We start from the raw sequence: 21,060 nt of genomic DNA, 5'->3' as shown, positions 1-21,060 counted from the left end.
AAATAATGCCTATTTGAAATATGCCCAGCTAATATGAATAGGACTTACACCTGTACCACCATCTCATTTGTCGTATTGATCGTGTTGTGTTTCTTGCGATTTTCTTTGTTAATGCCACGGCTAACATTACATATGTAGATTCACTTTTGTTCCTGCTTATCTTTAGTTTGTTATAGCAATAATTGCTCTTCTTTTTCTGATTGTTTAATTTTCCTTGCCACTACTCCGTGTAATGCTTCAGCCTTGACTATATCCCACATAAATTACCACGCTTTTGCGACGTCAGAGCGCGGTTATGACGCATACATATAGATGAGCAAGATGACGCTTGAAGAATCAAGAATGGTGATCTAGATTACCTGAGGAGGTTGCAAGAAACCCCAAGTGGCACTGTCTTTTTCATCTTTATATAAAAATGAAAACGCTGGTCTACGTATATACAATAGTATTGCATCTGAATATTTTTCAGTTCATTGATCATTTCTTTATGCTCTTAGGAACTAGGACTTGGAGTTTACCGTTGACAATATGTCAAACGTGCCTTGCGCGCCTTTATTTCGTAAGGACACACACGGCTGTATAGATAGATACGTTTGCATTCTGCAAAGCCAAATAACAACCAAAGAGACACTGCTCAAAACTCCAGCCAAACACGCTGATGACGCTATACGCCCTTTGTGTCTTCAAAGCGCCATCTGCGTAAAAAGCTACGGACAATATAACGGCGACTGCTACTACAAACTTTTGCATGGCTTTGGCACCGGGAAGCAGTTTCGCGGTGCCTAGGACACAAAGCTTCGACGCAGCTGTTGACCTCAACAACATCTCTGATCTACAAACACAGCTACGTCTCGCAGAGGCTATGCACGTACTCCTTGAGCACGCTGCTGTGATGTGTCTGGCATCGTGTTTTTGCGCAGTCCAGCCGGTATGCTAGGATGAGAAACTTTTCTGCAAGTTCCACCCACTCCCCCACTGTTTCCTCTACAGCAATGGCCACCACTGCTTTTGGGGATAAAACACGTGAGGCAAGAAGGCAAGTCATCGATTTGCATCTGTCAGGGTTCTGTGTTTCGCTTGGCCTAGCCCGGCATTCTTATGAAGGAAAGAAAAGAATGTCACTTGGATCGAGAACAAGTGGAGCAATGGCGTCGAGTTCGTCTGACAATGCATTCTCAGAGCAGTAAGTAGTCTCAGCAAGCGCGCAAGGGGCAAAACTAACAGCACCAACGCATTTGGAAGAGCACCACTGCCACAATATTTGTAAGAAGGGGGTGTACCGCACAGCATAAAAAGTACATGGTACTTTGCATACACCCGCCAGTGCTTTCTTTTGCTTCACCTTTCGCACTTATTTCGCAAGAAACATTTTTTGCTATATACTGCGGATGTGGTGGCCGCAAGTAAAAAGTTTCCCGGCCCATAATTAGCATTTAAGTGGGTACATCTAGAATTTGAAGGACGTCCGAGGGGAGGTACAGAACAACCTACATGACAACAAAGCGGCTGCAGTCTTCGAAGCTGAGTAAAATACCTGATAAAATATAAAAAATATGAACTCCCGAAATGCCGCAAAGGACGCACAAGCATCACAATTTCGTGGAATCAGTCAAGCAATCAGATTTAAAGTTTTGACATTACTAGCCTACGTTGCCATATGCCAACGACCTTGCAAAAAGCTGTTCCATGCTTAATTCTTGATATTTCCCTGCGCACATATCAAAGCCCATTTGCATTGACAAAACCGCAGAAACAAGAATGACTGTACGTTCGGTTAAAGGAAGTGCGTGAGCATTCTTCCATGTATATGACGTAAAAAGAAAACTGACGCTCCTCATCTAGAACTCGTGGAGTGCGGACGTGATCAGTGACCTTTTTCAAAAAACTCGGTTTGTCTTTTCATTTTCTTGTAGTGCACTTGACTTTTCGAATCGTCCTGAAGATTCCTACTGTGTCAAATGGAAACGAAAGGTCCTTGCCGGGATTCCATGAAACAGACGAGTTGCCTTGAAACGTGAGATCCGCCATTCCATCCATTATATAACAATATCATGGGAGCGTCAATAAAAAAACATTTGTGCTGCGCATAGCCTTAAGTCTACCTTACACTTTAATTCGAAAATAGCCCAAAATAAAAGAATCACACAAATGCCACGCACGGTGGGAAACGATATAAGCGAAACTTGCTTATTAACGATAATTAAAGGTGGTGTTGACGGCGAAACTTCATTTCTCTCACGTTTAGGTTAAAATTGGACCGGTGACTTGATGTTAGAGCTAAAATGCGTGCAACACTGCTATTTGTCTGCGTAGCACGCAGAACACACAGGGAGAGGTGTTTGCTTGAGGCATCGTTGTGGGCCATATTTCATAACCTCTGAGAGGGTTGAGCATAGTCATCACTCCCCATGGCACAACGCACCTGGGCAGAAGTATTAAACTTGAATTAGATAACGGGACTGTACATGCCTAAACCACAATCGGATTATGAGGCACGTCGTAGTAGCAGACTGCGGATTAATTTTGGCACCGTGATGTTTTTTAACGTGTCCCGAAATCTAAGTGCGCGTCCGTTCTCTATTTAGCCCCCGTCGAAATGCGGCTGCTGTGGTCTGGATAAAATCCATGACCACTAGCAATGCCATGACTGCAAAGCTAGAGCGGCAGGCACAGAATGTGAATTTGACGGTCCACGGCTTCCGTACTCTTGCAAGGACCTTACGGCTCGCATTAATTAACGCGACTCTGCTTCTGCACGCCCTTCATAATTGTCCGCTTGACATATTTGCATGTTACTCATTTTTCAGAAATACCAGGAGCGTATTGTACTGTACTTTGAACTTAAGCTTATCCAGTTTCTCCGCATCCACTGTCGTAAGTAGTAAGGTTTCCTTTGGCTTCTCACATCACATTGCCCACCTCTCCTTCTCTGAGAACTGCCTCTCCTTCTCCATTCTCTCTAAAATTCTATCTCACATGTTAAAACAATGGGAAGCACAGAATTGCTTGCTCACTTCGTGGAAGACCCGGTAACAGCCGCACTTGCTTAGATGGGTCGAGAGGATGCAATTCAATTCTAGGTGAGTTCAGGTGTGTGCGACTTTTCCACTGTCATGCAGCGCCCCAACCTGCATAAGTGTTGGCATGCGTCAGTCCTCCATAAAAATACAGAAAGAATGTTTAGTATAGTATCTCAAGGCGTATGCGTTAGGATACATTACAGAAGTGAATGTATCATATTTAATCAATTTGGAAATATGAATGCCAGGGCAATGCATCATGTTATGTACTATGAAAATTAGGCATATAGGAGGCTTGGTGTAAAACGTGGCGGCATTGATAAACAGCTTCTGCTGCATAATGCTGAACATAGACATCATTCTTTGAACAACTGGGGAACACGACCCGCAGCCGCATAGTGAAGTAAAGGGATAGCATGATGACATTGTGAATAGCAACATGCTTGACACGTCAATCTTATTTTCCTCACCATCTATACGTTGTCACTTCCCAGCGTGCATGAAGATGCCCCAGTATCGCCAGGCAACCGCGCTATCTGTCACCGCAAAGCAGAACTTCAAGGAGACTTCAAAGATCTCACCCATTGTTTTCTCCCTGGACAAATTACTATGACCAGCCGCCCTTTCAGACGATCGCTTCACGACGTGCGTTATGGCAGTCGGCGGTGTTCATCGGTATTCGCCCTATGTCATGGTCATGATAATATCCGTGCTGGTGGGCTACTTCCACTGCCTCCAGTTTTGAACTGCCGAACTATGCTTTAAATCTAGAACTTCATTAATATCTTCCTACCGACAATGTGATTACGTGTTCTTTTTTAGCTTGGCCAAATCCTGTTATTATGGTTAGCGTGTTTCGCCTACTTGAGGTGTGTACAGCATATCTATCTATCTATCTATCTATCTATCTATCTATCTATCTATCTATCTATCTATCTATCTATCTATCTATCTATCTATCTATCTATAGTCGTGGTCGTGGTCGTTTCATCGTCACTATTAAACCTTCGTTCGACTCGTCGTTAGTCGTCGCCACGCCTTCTGCACTGACCCAGTCACACACTTCTGTAATTACTAGGGCCATATTATATGTGACTGTGATGTCCTCATGCTCGTTGCATTGTCGTCTTTTCATGTTTGTCATCAGGCTCTCATCATGCTGTTGTCGTCACGCAGTCCTCATGCAACCGTCCTCATACCGTCGCCGTGAAGCCATCGGGCTCATTTCACCCTTGTCTCTCCATCTTCGTCATACGACGCTGTTCATGCCATCATCCTAACGCCGTTGTCGACATACAGTCAGTCGTCGTAACGCCGTCGTCCTCGTAGTATTGTTATAACAATATTGCTTTGTCAATAGCGTCATTGCATCGCCGCCATACAATCGCAACCATGTATTGATTGTCATACCTTAAGTCGCAATGCCATAGCGGCCGGCAATGAAGTGACCGTCACTGTATACAGCGTAGAAAATTGTTACCACGTCGGCAATAGCCACAGTGGACTTCATCTTCTCTTAACATTTCCCTACCGTTTCCTATTCCCCAGTCTTGGGTAGCCAACCGGGCTGAGTCCAGGTAAACCTCTCTGCCTTTCATTTATCTTTTTTTTTTCACTCTTTATCAACATCATGTTATCGTCCTTCAATCGTCAATATATCGCTTTGTCATGCCATCGTTGTCATTGCGTCGTCATCAGACAGTCTGTGCCACGCGTCGACTGTCATACCGTGGTCGTCATTAGGTCATGATCATGCCATCGTCATGATTGCAACTTCGTCATCCGCATGCCTTCATGCCAGCGTTGACACGTTGCTACCGCAGTACCATCAGTATTGTTCCAAAATTCCGATCTGATTAGCGGCGACCTGTCGTCATCACATCGCCTCTGCAGTCCTATTGACGCGATTTTTTTCTTCATAATTGCAACATCGCCATTGTGTCATCGTCATGCTCTAATGAGACTTGGTAAGCAAGTGGCATAGTAAAGTGGGCCGGGGCCGGAAACAGTGTACGTCGTGTGCAGCCGAAGCAATGTAGGTCTCAATATGACCACTACTGATTTTAAACTGCGTCTTACCTGTACTCGCGTAGAGGGCAGAAACCCGGAGGCTTACGAAAATGGTTCTACTTACGTTGAGGACGACGCAATGAGCTATGGAAAGAAGAATGATGGGTGTAACGTTAAGGGATAAGAAAAGAGCAGATTGGGTGAGGGAACAAATGCGAGTTAATGACATCTTAGTTGAAATCAAGAAAAAGAAATTGGCATGGGCAGCATATGTAATGAGGAGGCAAGGTAACCGATGGCCATTAAGGGTTACGGACTAGATTCGAAGGGAAGGGAAGCGTATCAGGGGGCGGCAGAAAGTTAGGTGGGCGGAGGAGATTAAGAAGTTTGCAGGGACAACATGGCCACAATTAGTACATGATCGGGGTAGTTAGATAAGTATGGGAAATGCTTTTGCCCTGCAGTGTGCGTAACTAGACTGATGATGATGATTACGATGATGATGATGATGATGATGATTTTAAACACGTTTCCTACATTGCGCTGTGGCACTGGATCGCTTGCACGCTGAAGGCATTACTGTAGGGAGTCATGGCGAGATGGTAGCGGCCGTACTTTTTATTAAACACTGTTCCTGATAGATTTCACGTGTAGACGTCCTGGTAACTCGTTTTAGTAACGTATGGTAACCAGGCTACAACGACAAAAAAAAAACAGAGGAAGAAGTCGACAGGAGAAACTTTTTACGCACCAAACACTTACAAGTATTCATACTGCATTTTAATTCCACATGATGAAATACGACCGTATCAATGAATCCTAGTGCACTATTTCAAGTTGATCGTACTATACTATTCTTACCGAAACGAAGATTCAGCTAAAGCTTTCAGCGGTAGCCGCGCAAAGCTCTAAAGAATGCACCTCTCTTTTTCGTCAGCTAGTCTTCTTTGCGTCATACAAAGGTGTCCTTCGACCTATGCTTGTGCGTCATGCAAAACCCATCCAAGCACTGCTGACTTTCAGTATCTCCTTACAACTAATTTTCAAACGCCAGCAAACGCCAAGCATGTCTGCCATAAAATGTAATCTGGACATTTAACCCAGACCACTATTCTGAATGTCCACCTCACAATGTATAATGCATGACTCGTTGTGGAGCTCTGGAGCCCACGAGCTAAAATAAGTAAGTAAAGGAATCAGGCGCCGTAGCTGCAGACCAATTAGTGCCTAATGGCATTCGATCTTGGCGAATTAAACGGGACGTGTTATATATTGAAGGACTAGGAATTGTCAGCATAAGAGTTTCAAAAACAGAGTTCAATTCTAAAGGTACATATAACTTTCAAAATTATGCCATTTTAATAGCTTGAGTATTAGACGAGAAGCTTATACAAAAACAATAACCGCCATTATTATTACAGCGATGCTGCCGACATAGGTTTCTTTTGTTCTGTCCCCGAAACTATCGTAGCTGCATAACACACAAGCGTTGAAATGTTGATAGTTATTGCGGGATGTTGCGTAAGGTAGCTCTGATTCAAAGGTAGGCTAAGCCGCTATCTTTTGTGACGTCAATGCAACTAAAGCTGGCATGCTTAACTTGTAGGCTTCGGTATTTTCTAATATGCAAGGGTTTCTACCACTGCCTAAACTGTGCTACTTGTCAGTACAGAGTCACGGAAAGCACATGATGGCTTGGTACGACTTCGCTATAGAGATAACGAACATCTATGCATGCTAGCTGTGAATTCTCGACGAATGCACGACGTCAAATTCAATGAACATTTGACTTGAAGGGGCATTTAGAGGTGCTGCCTTTTTTTCTTTCTTTTTTTTCTGCTGGCAGGCAGACGCGCAGCTGCACTCCTTTAGTTCAGCTTCTGGCTTTTTTTGCTTGGATACAGCCGCGAGTTTATTTAACTCTCTACTGTACAGTTCCTTTACTGCGTGTCAAGTCTTGTACAAAAAACAAAGAAAAGAAGCAGTATGTAGCACTGCTATGAAAACAAATAAAGACGTTTTAGTCGTATAAAAGGTCTTTCAGAACATCTGCTGCACATTTGTAATACCCACAGAAGATACCATATAGGCAAGCAAGTTTCTCTGGGCTGTTGTTGCCACGTAGCCGTACATGTTAAAGTAAGTCAAAGTAAAAATAACGAACGAATAATTAAAATTAGAGTAATAAACTTTTTTACTAACAGCTTTGTACGATTTATTACAGTGCAAGACCTAAAGCCCACCATCCTTGAATTTCACAACCACTTAAGGACGTGCCAGAAGCTGACGCAGATAATTTCAGTAGCGAATTGAATGCGGTTTATTTTCACCCCGAAAACTAAACCTCAACTGGCGAATTGCGCAACTGTCACTCATACAACAGAGGCCAATGAGAAATATGACAGCTTGCTTCTCATTGTTCACCCTTCACTCGTTCCTCCAAAGCAGAGTAGCAAACCGGAAGTGGGCTTCCCCTGCCGTTCCTTTCTTTTCTCTTTTTCCCTCTATGCTCCAATGTCTAATGAGCACACAGTGAGTGCCTTTCTGCTTGCTAACGCCATGCTTGCTAATTTAGATCGTAATCGAATCTTTGCAAGTTTATGCGGCCGATAAAACTACTACCTTACTTTATATAGCTCTCTATACACTTGCTCTGCAACTAGTGGTTCACCTTTCGGGTAAAACTGCGTCATTTTTTATATAATTGGTTGACAAGAAGCAAGGAGGGTGCAGGAATGGAGAGGGTTTCGGTAGGCCCAGGCTAGCGCAGTGAAAGTATATAAGTTGATGAGGAGAGTGGTGCCGGCTTCTAGGCTTGGTCCGCTGTCCCTTCCTTAGCTTTCGATGGCTGGTCGAAAACCATAGCAGCGTGCGACAGAAAATCAGAAACTTCGTTAAAACAGGTTCTCAGCGAATAAGAATAGCCAGCGTGATGTCGCATACATGGCGAAGGTGTTCAGTAACGTTATATTATATGCGATGAAAAAAAAATGTATTATACCCATACAAATCTATACTCTCCGACATCTTCGAGTAGCTGAGTGCCAGAACAATCGGCAAACAGCCCTTTTCTGCACCTTTGGGAGCGAACGAGTCTCCGGTTATTACGAAAAAAATTAGCTTTCTTGCACATATTCATGCATATATAGTACATACACGTCATTTTTACATGACATTTCGTGGTTTTTCTGAAGTCATGTGACACAGAAATGAACTGGCCATAGCCAGAAAAATTTTTAACCAATACCGCAGGACTAGCGTTCGAGAAAAATGACAGAGGCATATCGGAATAATTTTACATTATAGTAGCGTCCCTAAAAACATTTTTATTTCGCATGCTAAGCATTCTCCTTAAGTGAAGGTTACTGCTGGAACCCTGTCACGGGAAAAAAATGAAGGCTACAGCAGTAAAAGGCAGCGCTTGTACTATTGGTGCATATTGTCACAGGGATGTGGCGGTGCACAGGCCGGAGCGCAGAGACCACCAGTTAATTGTACATTGTTAATTGTGTGAAATTGCACCCTGTAAACTAAAAGTCCCCTTGGAAGACGCCAATATCAATGCGAACATCCTCATTATTCACGTTGGGTGGCGTGCATAGAGCAATGTAGCGGCTGTACAGCACAAGACGGACTTTATTACGAAGGTATAATAATAATATATGGAGTTTTACATGCCAAAACCACTTTCTGATTATGAGGCATGCCGAAGTGGAGGACTCCGGAAATTTAGACTACCTGGGGTTTTTTAACGTACACCTAAATCTAGGTACACGGGTGTTTTCGCATTTCGCCCCCATCGAAATGCGGCCGCCGTAGCCGGGATTCGATCCCGCGACCTCGTGCTCAGCAGCCTAACACCATAGCCACTGAGCTATTACGAACGTCGTCTCCATCGCTGCCGTGTTGCACGTGAGTGCAATGTAGAGAAAGACTTCGCCCATAGTTTTCCGCTCCACGTCGACGTATACACACTAAACATTTTTACACCCTTATGGGTGTTAATAGGGGTGCTTTCGGCATTTACACCCATGCCCACACCCTTCTAGCACCCTTTTCGGCCAAAGCACCCTATCACAAGGGTGGATACCACACATAAGGTGTGACTTTGCTCAAAGAAGGGTGTTAAATCGACGCCTGAAGGGTGTTGAACGTATTGATGCATAAATCTGAGTAACGTGTACACGTCCACGCATTGAGCAATGTGTGTATGTATTGCATTTTTAATGCGAAAGCGTTTCATGGCCTTTCAGGTAGGAAAGGTGGCGTTCTCCGCAACAACAATCCATACGGGACCCTGCTCATGCCAATCTTGTCATTTCCCTTGAAAGCATTCAGAACCGCGCCGCCCGTTTTATTCTCTCAAATTATTCACTTCATTCTAGCGTCACGTCCATGAAAAGAACACTAGGTGAACCTGACCTTTGGTTACGTCGCAAATACTTTCGTCTCTGTCTTTTTCATAGAATATGCTAATTTAACCCTTCTCGTAAAGAAAATCTTTTCACCACACGAAGTTCTCGTCTCGCATCGACCATCAACACAAAATTGATGTGCCATACTTCCTTTTTTCCAAGAACAGCCACTGAATGCAACCGCCTTCCCGCCTCCACAGTCTCAATTTGTGACAACACTAATTCAAGGTCGCCGTTCAAATTATGGTTTGATTTTCTATTTTTGCGCTGCATTGCAATTATTGCATATTTTCACCACTTCTTTCTGTTGTGCCTACTAGGCCTTGAATGTATATAATAAATAAATAAAATGTGAAGTCATCACCGTCTTGAATGACGTCAGTAGTGATACAGAAGGTAGTAAATACAACAACGTTAAGTATGAGCAATTATGGGTAAATAATGTGAAACAATGTGAATAAGGGTGGAATAAATTGCATTAAGGTTCGTACAAACTATAGCACGGTGGATTACGGGAGATTAAGGTAGAATTGTGAAGAACACGTGACAATGTATGAAGTAACGTATCATGGTCACGTGACAATTGCAAGTGTAGATGCGTGAAGCGATTAAGTTTTCCCATTTCTAAATGACTGTCGATATTTCTTCAAGGATTCTGATGTTACTGGCATGACGGCCACTCCAAAAATGTATCATCCAGAAAAAGAACGCCCTTTCACTTACAATTCCATTATCATTATTTTTCGTGCTCACAGGAATATTAACATGCAATTAAACACTTCTAGAAAAACTGCAGTAGCAGAGCGAAAACACGAGAGCAACTTGCGCAATTCTGCACTACTATTTCGGTGCCCTTAATAGCCCAACAAAAAGTGGTGAAATGGAAGAAGCTGTTTGGATACATTGCTTCTGCTGAGCCTCTGCTGTACAATGGCATCAACGTACAATTTGCATGGTGAATCCATAAAGAAGACTTATAGAGGCGAGATCACGTTGGAAGTTCTCAAACCCAAATTTTCACGTACCTTGCCTAATTCATTCAGAGGTTTACTAAGCTACTGATCTGCTTTCTAAGTGCGTTCTAAGTCCTCAAATACAGCTTGTAAGGCTGAGCCTATATATTAAGGGCTGGTGTCGTCAAAGCTGTAATTTCTTATCCAGAGCATACGCACTTGCAAACGCAGTCTTCAGTCTCCTTATGAATGTTTACGCGTCGCTGTCGCACGACCAAGATGTGAGCGTCTTTATCGAGCCATGATATCGCTGAAACTACACTGTGACCTCACAAAGTTGCTTCGTTCGGACGCAGCGAATAATCTAATCGCACCAGCAGAGCGCCGATCGTCTCGCTCACGGTCCCGATTTGTGTACTGTACCCTCAGTGATGCAGCACAGACTGCGCCCCCCACCCCAAAATAAAATGCACGGCACGAAACGTAGTAGCAACTACCCGCCTCACCGCTCTAGTTAGAGACCACAACGAAGCAGCAGCAAACAGGCGGCCATGCGAGCAAGCAAACCTGTCAGAATAAACGTTCAATTTGCGCGGCCGCCCCATGCCCAATGAAAAGCGACCGGAAGTGACGGCCGACGCTGTACCATCACTTCGGCGCGCGGCAGGACGGGAAGGCGGAAGCTGCGCCATCATGCTCGTTTTCGCGTGCGTTCGCGTCGCGCGCTGTGCGAAGTAATTTTAAACGTGTGATTAGTTTTGCGCGCGGGGTGGAAAAAGATGTGGCCCATGCTTTGTGTATTACTCGTGCCCCACTTCAAAGCAAAGCGTTCGTACGCACTGGAAGATGGATCCACGAAGGCTGAAACGAGAAGTTGCAACGTGCCCGGTCGGTAGTACTGGCATGATGGAAACTTTCAGGCAAGTGCCCCTTTATTTGGTATTTGTTTTGTTCGCTTTGGAAATATCTCACTGTGATCTCGTAGCATAATTCATAATTCGCTAATGTAAGAGCAAGAGCAGCTGCACTCCTACTGGGGCAAGTTAACTACCTCGATCGCGTCCCGTGTGACTAATGTTTGTCAAATCTACATCGGGCGTGGTGCGCCTGCATAGTTACGCTTTGTTTCTCAGCGCTTGAACGTTCATTGATGTGATTCTCTTGTGCGTTCAGCGCGGCTGCTTGTAATACGGTCGTTCGCACTTCAGTTAAATGTGGTCGACCACTTTTGCGTCGCGTAGAAAAAGGACTGGCTTAGCCACCTTTCGAAGGAACCGGCGCGGTATTGGTTCTCCCTGATGCGGTCGCGTGCTGCTGTTGCTGCTTGCCGGACGCCTTCAGCATTTTTTCGGCTCGCTTTGTCTGCGTGTGCGCGTGCTCGCGCTCGGCTTGATTTGTGTGTGCGCTCAGCTCAGCTCGCTTTGTGTGTGTGTGTGTGCGTGCGTGCGTGCGTGCGCTCGGCTCGCTGTGTGTGTGTGTGTGTGTGTGTGTGTGTGTGTGTGTGTGTGTGTGTGCGTGCGTGCGTGCGCGTGCGTTCAGTACATGCCGGTTTGTATGGGCCGGCGTGTTTGCGCGTGTCTAGTGCGTACGTGTTTTGTGAGTGTGTTGTCTGTGGGTCGCTGTGTGTGCGTGCACGTGTTAGCGTGCCTGCATGCATGTATGTGTGCTTGTTTGTGTTCATCAATGTGCGCGTGCGCGCTTTTGTGTCTGCGCTTTGAGAGTGCGTATACTTGTGTGTGCGTGTGGGTGCATTTTGTGTGCGTGCGTATGTATTGCATGAGGCCGGTAGAGTTTTACTCGCAATAAAACTCTTCCGATTTGGTGCAGCGAGTGTTCCCGCCTGAAAGCCGAGTTTGGTTTCAAGCCACCCTGGACAACTGCTGTATGAGGCGCCGTTTCTCGGGAGGACCAGTGGGAAGGCGCCAAGTATACGCTTCGTCCTTTTTCCTCCCATGCCCTGATGAATCGATATCCTTGTTTTTTATTGTGAAAGGAACGTTACATCCAGAGCATAAATAAATGATTAAGAAATCTGGTAGTGTGTTTCGCCATTACAACAATTCCGATCTTAAAGACGTGGATTTCCCAATAGCCCACATTTCTTTTGATGCAGACAACCGCTGAAATTGTTAGCGGCAGGTTATTCGAGACGTTCTACGTATATAGCAATTGTCTTCAGGAGCTTTAATGAATTTTGAAAATTTGAAGTGTTGTGCTTTAGAGGTATCATATACAAGCTTTAGGTCTCTGGGTAATTTGCATGCCCTTCGAGAGCTGTCGCCTATAGCCCTATTGAAATTCGTAACTACAGTTTGGAGCACTGGGGAAGCTAGAAGGCTTGTCCTGGCTCTCGAGAAAGTGTTTAAGCTGGAGGTGTAGGTTGAGGAGTTTGGGCTTGGTAACACAAAGGATTTTTTATGCCTTAGCAGTAGGAGTGACACAGGATAAAAAATGTGTGTGTGTCAAGCACAGGAAGCTGCTCATGTGGTAGAAGCATGTGTGTGCGTGTGTGTGCGCCCATGCATGCGTGCGTGTGTGTGAATTCTCTCCTCAAAAGGGAGTATGTGTGTAAGTGAGCTATTTCATTGCTGGTCTGTTTGCCAAGAATTGGCAAGAAAACACAATAATCAATTTAACGTGAAATAATAAATTTCAAAGCATACTGGCGTACTGGCGACAGCAGCATACAAGCATGTAGCTGTGTGACAATCTTAATGCATGACTGCAACATCTGGAAGGAGGCTTGCTTCTTCTTCAGTAAGCAGCACAAAGTCCATATTCTTGGCTTTTCTCGTGCAAACCAAAACGAGGCTCATTGCCAATGATCTTGTCTTTTGCTCTAATAGCATTTGTTTATCTTGTACTTAGAGCGTCGTTTCTCGCAGGTCATGCAGATGGTAGCAGCAATTTCACAATGCCCAGCCTTGGCGCCCCCCATCAAGAGCAAGCCACTTGCGTTCGCCTTCAGACAGATGGTTAATGTCTTCTTGAAAGCGGTTGAGAAGACAACATTGTAAGTAGATATAGTTGTGTAGGTAATATAATAAGTCAAGTTATTATTTAAAACTCAAGCTCCTTGGCTGCCTAAGCTTGATATGATGTGCAGTTGTCTGTGGTTGTAAATATTGCCGATGGTACAGTGCATACTGCAGGTATGACTGCTGATCCAAAGTATACATTTGCATTTTCTTGATGGTCTTTCATAATGAGGATTTTCTTTGTGCAAGAATATTCACAGAATGCCAGGGTATTGTAGCATCATATTCTTTATTGTGCATTCACTGCTAATTTCGTATGACCTTCCTGCTACCAATTTATTTGCAGGAAAGGAATATTTGTTTACTCTCTGCAATGAGCTTGTTATTTGCTCATTGCATTACACTCTTCTACCTTTAATTTATTCCCATATAATTATCAAAACCTTAAAATTTCAGCTGTTTTTATTTTGAATACAATATCAAAATCAAAATGCACTGGATTGCAATCTAGACTGCAATGGATTTGAAGAAATTACAAGAAACCAGGACCTCTCGGGAGCGTTAAAAGAATGTTTCCGCAGGTAATGTGCCTAATTGTACTGAGCTAGCTGCTCACGAAAATTGCAAGCATATTTCATTTCACATAGTTTTGCAGGATATAGCAGGCCTATCATAGTCTCTGAGCACAACCTTACCTCATTTGCATCATGAAAATGTCTCATGCTTAATTTGGTAAAAGTTTTGAAAAATGAATATATCATAATTTTGAAACTACACAAAGTATTGGTTGAGGCTAGACAGTTTTCAAACAACTTGACCATGTTGAACTTAGCCATTACAGGACGGAAAAAAAAACATGCACAGGAGCACTCATTCAATGAAATGTGATGCTTGTGGTTATTTTCCACATGCAAAATGTACTTTTAAGCGAGAGGGCAGGTAGCCAATTTACAACCATTGTGACTCATGCGGGTAGTAGCAACACAGGATGAGAAATGGTTGTGTCTCTGAGGTTCATCGAATATGTGAAAACTCATAGACAATAATGGCCAAATAGATGTAATATTTTTAGATTTCAGAAAAGCCTTCGATAAGGTTCCACACGACAAATTAATATACCAGTATCAGTACCAGTATCAGAACAGTATCAGACTGGAACGACAGTTTACAGACACAGTGTGACTAAAATTTGTATAAATCTGTATTAGTTTGTTCTTAATTTGTTCTCTTTTGTTTGTATACGTTCTATTGCCCCTCTGCTTGGACCGAAAGGTCTGCAGTATGTACTAAATAATAATAATAATAATATACAGTACCCCCCCCCTATGAGGGGTAACCGTGCAATATGTTTTGGGCAAGAGAGACGATTGTTCTAGGAGACAAGAAATTTCAGGCTCTAGTTGAGAGGCTACAGAAAGAAGGACCATGTAAATAGTCACACATTAACATAAACTGCATCGGAGTGGCATCACAGTTTAGAGCATGAAGTGGGAGCATGAGGAAGGATCATAAGTTTAAATAAGGGAATACTACTTGTCAGTGCATTGCCAAGCTAACCCATTGAAAGAAGGGGGCGTGCTCTAAGAAAAATAGTTGACAACACATGGTAAATTTTCGAGGAAAGTATGCCAAAATGCCCATTCTTACTAAATTAGTAAATAAGAAATACAGGATAAATTTTAGGATGCAGAAAGTGTCTAATAAACTGCATTGGAGAGTTGGATATTGTTGGGCTGGATGCATGTATTGCAGGGCAAATGAGAATGCCACTGGGGATTCCCCTATTTTCATTTTGTGTGCACTCTCTGTAAAACAGTTCTCTTTGTCTCCTAGTGTAATAATGTTGTGTAAAAGCAGTCATTTTTAATGCCTTGTGCATTTCACTCTTATTGTGCCATACCCCGTAAGCTTCTCACCTGGAGTACTTATAAAGTGTAATGCAGATATATTGCAGATTTCATAATGTCAATTTTGTATTAAGGTCACATACACACTCTTGGACAAATGTCTGTTGTTGAGAGATGTCATTGGTAGTCTAAACTTTACTCACTCTTATTTTCTATGGTGAAAAGGCTACTGTAAATTTATGTTTTTGCTGCTGTATGTGCCTTGTGTTCACAATGACAGTGGTTTAGCATTCACAGTAACATGCAATTCCTTAATTTGCAAAATAGAAACTTCTCCTACCTTTCACTTGTCTTGCCCAGTTGCCTGAGTGGTGCATTCTGCCCAGTCACATTAATTAAGTTTGTTACTTTGAGGAGCTTGTTGCTTTATCAAATTTTCCGCAAAGTACATGTGTAATTGCACGGACTGAATTCTCATGATTCTCTTCTTATTTTGCTAATGCAGGATGCAAGATTCCAGCAATGCCATGCGCTGCATTTATTGGTCAAGATGCTCAGAGAATGGAGTCCCTGCACCTCGTGGTTAACCGTGAACATTTCTTTTTCTTTTGGAAAGCTAAAGGCCATTTGCTGCATCACTTGCATTTTTCCAGCTCAGATGTGTACTATATTTTTCTAATTTTGAATGAATATTGGCTGTTCAGTATAAAAAACGACGTACAGCGTGAAGGACAAGGACTGCGAGAGACACACTCCACTGACTTTCAAGAATATTTTATTGCGTTGCCACATCGTGTGTGTATACACAGAGGGGTCATGCGCAGAAAATGAAAGCCAGTCACAAGGGGTGTTCTAACAGCAAGTGATTGTAAAAAGAACATGGTCACTTGAAAAAAAAACATCACAATTTCTATCTGTTTAGATACAAAATTTCACTAGGGGTCAGCGTGATAGAGGGGGCACTAACGCACACACTACCCAGTTTTCTGGTGAAATCAGCTTCAATAATTTACCGGGTGAGCTGTGTCTCGCTAAAACTTCCTTATCTTAAAGAGGGGCATGCAGCCGCAGTCCTGGCAATGAATGACCAAGTGGCCTTGAACAGTGTTATTGACGTTGTTATAGTGCTCTCTTAAACGATCATTTAGGCGCCTGCCTATCTGTCAAATATATTTACTGCCTCAAAATGGGAATTTGGGAAACCACATTCGTTGCACACATCGCAAAACGTTTTCTGTGCCCGGCAGAGCAACAACTCTGACGTGATTTAGGCGCGTTTACACACTTACAGGGCCTTGCCAGCTTTTCCGGGGCTGAGAAAAGGACTGTGATTTCTGCAGGTTCCCTAATCTTTTTTAGCCTATGGGAGACATCATGAACATACGGTTGCACTGCAAACCTGTGTCTTTCAACCGGCTGGTTCCTTGACCGAGCACGCTCATCATGTTTTGTGCACTTCAGAAGCTGTTCCGCTATGGCTGAAATTAAGGCCAAAGGGTAGCCAACCCAAGAAAGGCAATCAGCCTGTGCAGCAACGCTATGTTGCATCTCGTGTGAGCAAGATTTTTTGAGGCTGTTAAGGAGGCAAAGCTTTACAATATCTCATTTGACTTTGTTGGACAGACAGGCAGGCGCCTAAACAATCATTTAGGAGAGCACGATAACAACGTCCATAACACTGTTCAAGGCCACTTCGGCATCCATTGCTGGGACTTCGGCTGCGTGCCCCTCTTTGAAGGTACGGAAGCTTTAGCGAGACACAGGTCATCCGGGAAACTATAGAAGCAGATTTCACTAGAAAACTAGTTAGTGTGTGCGTTAGTAACCCCTCTATCCTGCTGACCCCTAGTGAAGTCTTGTATCTCAACAGATAGAAATTGTAATGTTTATTTTTTTCAAAGGACGATGGTCTTAGTACAGTCACTTGCTGTTAGACGCCCCTTGTGACTCATATTCTGCGCATGCCCGCTTTTGTACAAATACACATGATGTGGCAACGTAATTAAATATTGTTGGAAGTCAGCGCAGTCTGTCATCTCTCGAAGTTCTTGTCATTCAAGCCGTACGTAATTTTATCTCATTAATTGCAAACTATCCCAAGAAACTACCCTTGTTCAGTATAATTATAATGTTTGATACGACCATTTGCTGGCAAATGTTAACAGTGTGATATTTAACTTGAACTTTTGCATGACTGCCTATGCCTGTGTTCTTTTAGTAACCAGAGTATGGCTAAATCATTAAACCATATTTGCTAATTTGCATGCTCACATGCTATAGCATGCCTTAATCTTGAATTACTGCATCTAAGTGCAAATAATTTAGAAATTTACTATGTATTTTAAAACACTGTGCACATTTTGTGCTCAGCAAAATCGTTTAATCAACAGTGGTTTGTTTTTATCAGGCCTCCTACTGCACTTTGCACCCAGGCACTAGTAGATGTGGAATGTGCACTCTTTTGATTTATAGTAAGAAAAGAACCTATTTTCAAACTATGTATTGTATATGTACCAGTGCCTTAGAGTTACAAAACAAAAATTTATAGAAACTGGTATTGTAGTTAGAAAAACCGCTACACAGCACCTTTAGCCCAGAGAACTCTCGTTTCACAAAAGAGGACAAACTATGTAGGCACTAAAAAATTCTACGTATTTTTTGTGCTCAAGTAATCTTGTTGGAAATAGAAAATTAGCAATAAGGCTCCTAGCATAAACCTCACTTAAAGCATGTCTATGCTTGGAAAGTATTGTTTCAGTCTGAAAAATGTTGGCCAGTTATGCTTTACATCGACTTTCCAAACTTTTCATAATGCTTTGCGATTACATTAGTGTACAAAATAACAGGTGTCTTTCTTGTGCGTTTGCTCTGCATTTCAATTGCTTCCCTAATTCACCTTTGCAATATGCCTTTTTTTAAGGCATCAAAACTTGAATTTTCGTTCACTGGAGCCTAATACTAAAAATTTAGTCCTTTATGTAGCCCAAAACACTGCGAATCAACCCAGGCTCTTTCAGTGCCGCTATACATAGTTTCTTCTCTAATAACATATTTGATCAATACATATATTTAAGGTACCTTTGTGGGGAATGTACATGTTCTTGTACTTACCGATGTGTGGTGATTGTGTATGTTTATATTTCATGTGATTTATGTATATGTTGTACTCTGTATTGCAGCATGCAATAAATATACTTGCGTTTTCTTGAAAATGCAGCATATATCTTACCAGTCTGTGTTGCATGTTATTTGGATATGGAAATCGTGATAACCTTGGTGTTGATATACATGCTCAAAAGTGTCAAGTTTGCTAGGTTGTATTTGTGCAGCGAAGACAGGTTTTTCAATATACACCATGAATTACTAATATGTAATGTGATCCACACGTATAGGTGTTGTGTATGCCCATCGAAGCTTCAAGGCCGGCTGTTCGACAGTGCGTTTGGTAGCCGAACTTGAACCTTCTGGCACACGCAATAGTTGCGCGTGGATCGCTGTACATAGTAGTAATTGAAGGCGTGTACTGCCGAACCTGCCTTCCATACACGCTAGAAATAAAAGGGTGTACACCCTTCCAACACCCACACAGATGGGTGTTAATTTGGACGAGCACCCTTACACCCTAAATTTATTTTGCTGGACACCCTTCCTTTAGGGTGCTATAGTGGCACCCCAACTGTAGGGTGTAGACAACAGCACCCTTAGGGTGTTCGTCTGGCGACAAACTGATTTACACCCTTAAGGGTGTTAAAATGTTTAGTGTGTATGGACAGCATGTCGGGTAGTGTATTGCAAAAGCGCTCTGTGGCGCTCTTCACAATTTAGCGGTAGATTGTTGCTTTTTGAAGGCTCGGTTGGAATAAATTTAAATTAAATTATGTGGTTTTACGTGCCAAAACTGCTTTTTGATTATGAGGCACGGCGTGGGGGGGGAAGCGGGGGGAGGGACTCCGGAAATTTAGACCACCTGGGGTGCTTTATAGTACACCTAAATCCGCTCGGATGGATGAAACTCAACACTGATTGAGTAAGATCTGCCGTAAACGACGCTCCCCTATCGGTCACGCCTCCCGACTCGAGAGGACCCAAATTGTAGGCGAAACTTGGCCCCCTGAATGTCACTACAAGTTAGCAATCACTTTATCTCGACGAAGCACTTTAGGTAGTCCCCATTTATAACTGTCTACTAGCTTGCGGAATCGAACGTCATAAATTGATCGAGAAGGCCCGTCGCAGCTAAATGAAAGACTGTCGATGGTAGCACGATTGGGTACTTAAGTCCTAACGATTTTGTACATAGCGTGTCGTGCGTTGAGAGTCCCAGTAGGTTCTGACTTAGCGTTGGCTCATGTAGACGTTTACGTCGTCAATAATATATTTCGTAACGTTTTCAGAATTGGCAAATCACTCCCCAGTGTTCTGTCGCTTTCTCCATCGCAAGATGCCTCTGAAATTTCTTTATGCACATTCACTTGCGTGACAAGAAGGTACAGCTCCGTCCAGTCCCGCTGTGGTTGCCTAGTAGCTATGGTGTTCGGATTCTAAGTATGAGGTCGCGGGATAGAATCCTGGCCACGGCGGCTCCATTTCAATGGGGGATTTATGCAAAAACGCCCTTGTACTTAGATTTAGGTCAAGGTAAAGAAACGTAGTAGGCCAAATTATTCTGAAGTCCGTCACTACGGTGTGCCTCATAACGAGATCGTGTTTTTTTTTCAGTTCAGTTTCAGTTTCAGTTTATTCGTCATTAAAAAAACAATACGTAAACAACAAATAGTATGCAGTTCTTGGCACGTAAAACCGCATAATTGCATTATTTTAAGCGTCGGCTAGTTTTAGAGGACACGCCTCATAACTTAAACGTGTCTCCTACTGCACGGCAGGAATGTGTACGATCCAAAAGGTATGCCACGCAATCTATTGTTTATGGCAACACATACTCAAATCGAAACATGTTTATGAATACAAACTATTAAAATATAGACTTAAATACAAGCTTCAGTATTTGTCAGTACATAAACCTACGCATAATTAACCACTGCATAGAAAACTGATGCAGGTGCGTGCCACAAGGGCAGGATATGATGGAGTACTGACCAGATACCGCAAGTCACTGCCTGTGCCTGTGCTTCGGAATCGTGCTGGCAAAAAATAAGCGTTTATCGTTCACCAACAAAATTTCAACATCACATGGAAACATTTTTCTGAATGGGTGATTATAAAATTGGGTTAGCCTATCGCTTGTCATGTCTAACATTCTTGGTGTCTATTAGCTGTTTAGAGCATATCTCTTGGGCGCCCCTTTTTGCGGCGAACGTCAGTTTCTGCTCCTCGTAACCGAGCGAACGAGCACAGCGAAGAATGAAATGTCAAACACGGAGCTCATCGGCGGATGAAAATCGGCCACAGTGAAGGGGGCGCGAGGAGAAAAGCGGAGAAGGAGGGAGCAGCGGAAATATGACACGGATAGCGGAGAAGGAGCGTATAGCGAAAGCGTGCGATAAAAAGCACGGGGCCGCGGAAAAGGACTCTGCGGCGACGATGGCTATGAGATGGCGAGACCGTAGAACACGTCGCCTGTTTACCGATGACGTGGCTGATAGCATATACAGAAAGAAAGCGCTGTGTGAGCGGGTGTCTTTATGCGGCGGCTGCACTGAATCGCACCCACCTGTCGCCCAAGCGCTGCCTCTCGCAATATCGCGAGTAGCGAAACAGTCATGCCACACTTCTTTCAGTTTGCAACACGCCGCATGAGAGGTATTGTGCGCGCCAGGCAATATATCACGAAATTAAAAACCGTATAGAGCTGCGCTCAAATTTTGCCTTAGGAAGTA

General features: G+C 43.3%; 1 long non-coding RNA gene across 3 annotated transcripts; it reads left to right on the top strand.

Moving 5' to 3' along the window:
- The first annotated feature begins 11,084 nt into the window (after positions 1-11,084).
- On the top strand, positions 11,085-15,892 carry LOC139057924 (uncharacterized). Of its 3 annotated transcripts, XR_011513099.1 has the most exons (4): positions 11,085-11,318; positions 12,226-12,324; positions 13,284-13,411; positions 15,729-15,892. It is a non-coding gene; the product is annotated as an uncharacterized lncRNA (long non-coding RNA). The 3 variants fall into 3 exon arrangements; XR_011513100.1 differs by lacking the exon at positions 12,226-12,324 and having other exon boundaries at positions 11,093-11,318; positions 15,729-15,889; XR_011513098.1 differs by lacking the exon at positions 11,085-11,318 and having other exon boundaries at positions 12,131-12,324; positions 15,729-15,888.
- Positions 15,893-21,060: the final 5,168 nt, after the last annotated feature.

The sequence above is a fragment of the Dermacentor albipictus genome, chromosome 3, assembly GCF_038994185.2.
Source record: "Dermacentor albipictus isolate Rhodes 1998 colony chromosome 3, USDA_Dalb.pri_finalv2, whole genome shotgun sequence".
NCBI lineage: Eukaryota > Metazoa > Arthropoda > Arachnida > Ixodida > Ixodidae > Dermacentor > Dermacentor albipictus.
Note: the sequence above shows the minus strand (reverse complement) of the source record. Positions and strands in the feature narration are given on the sequence as shown.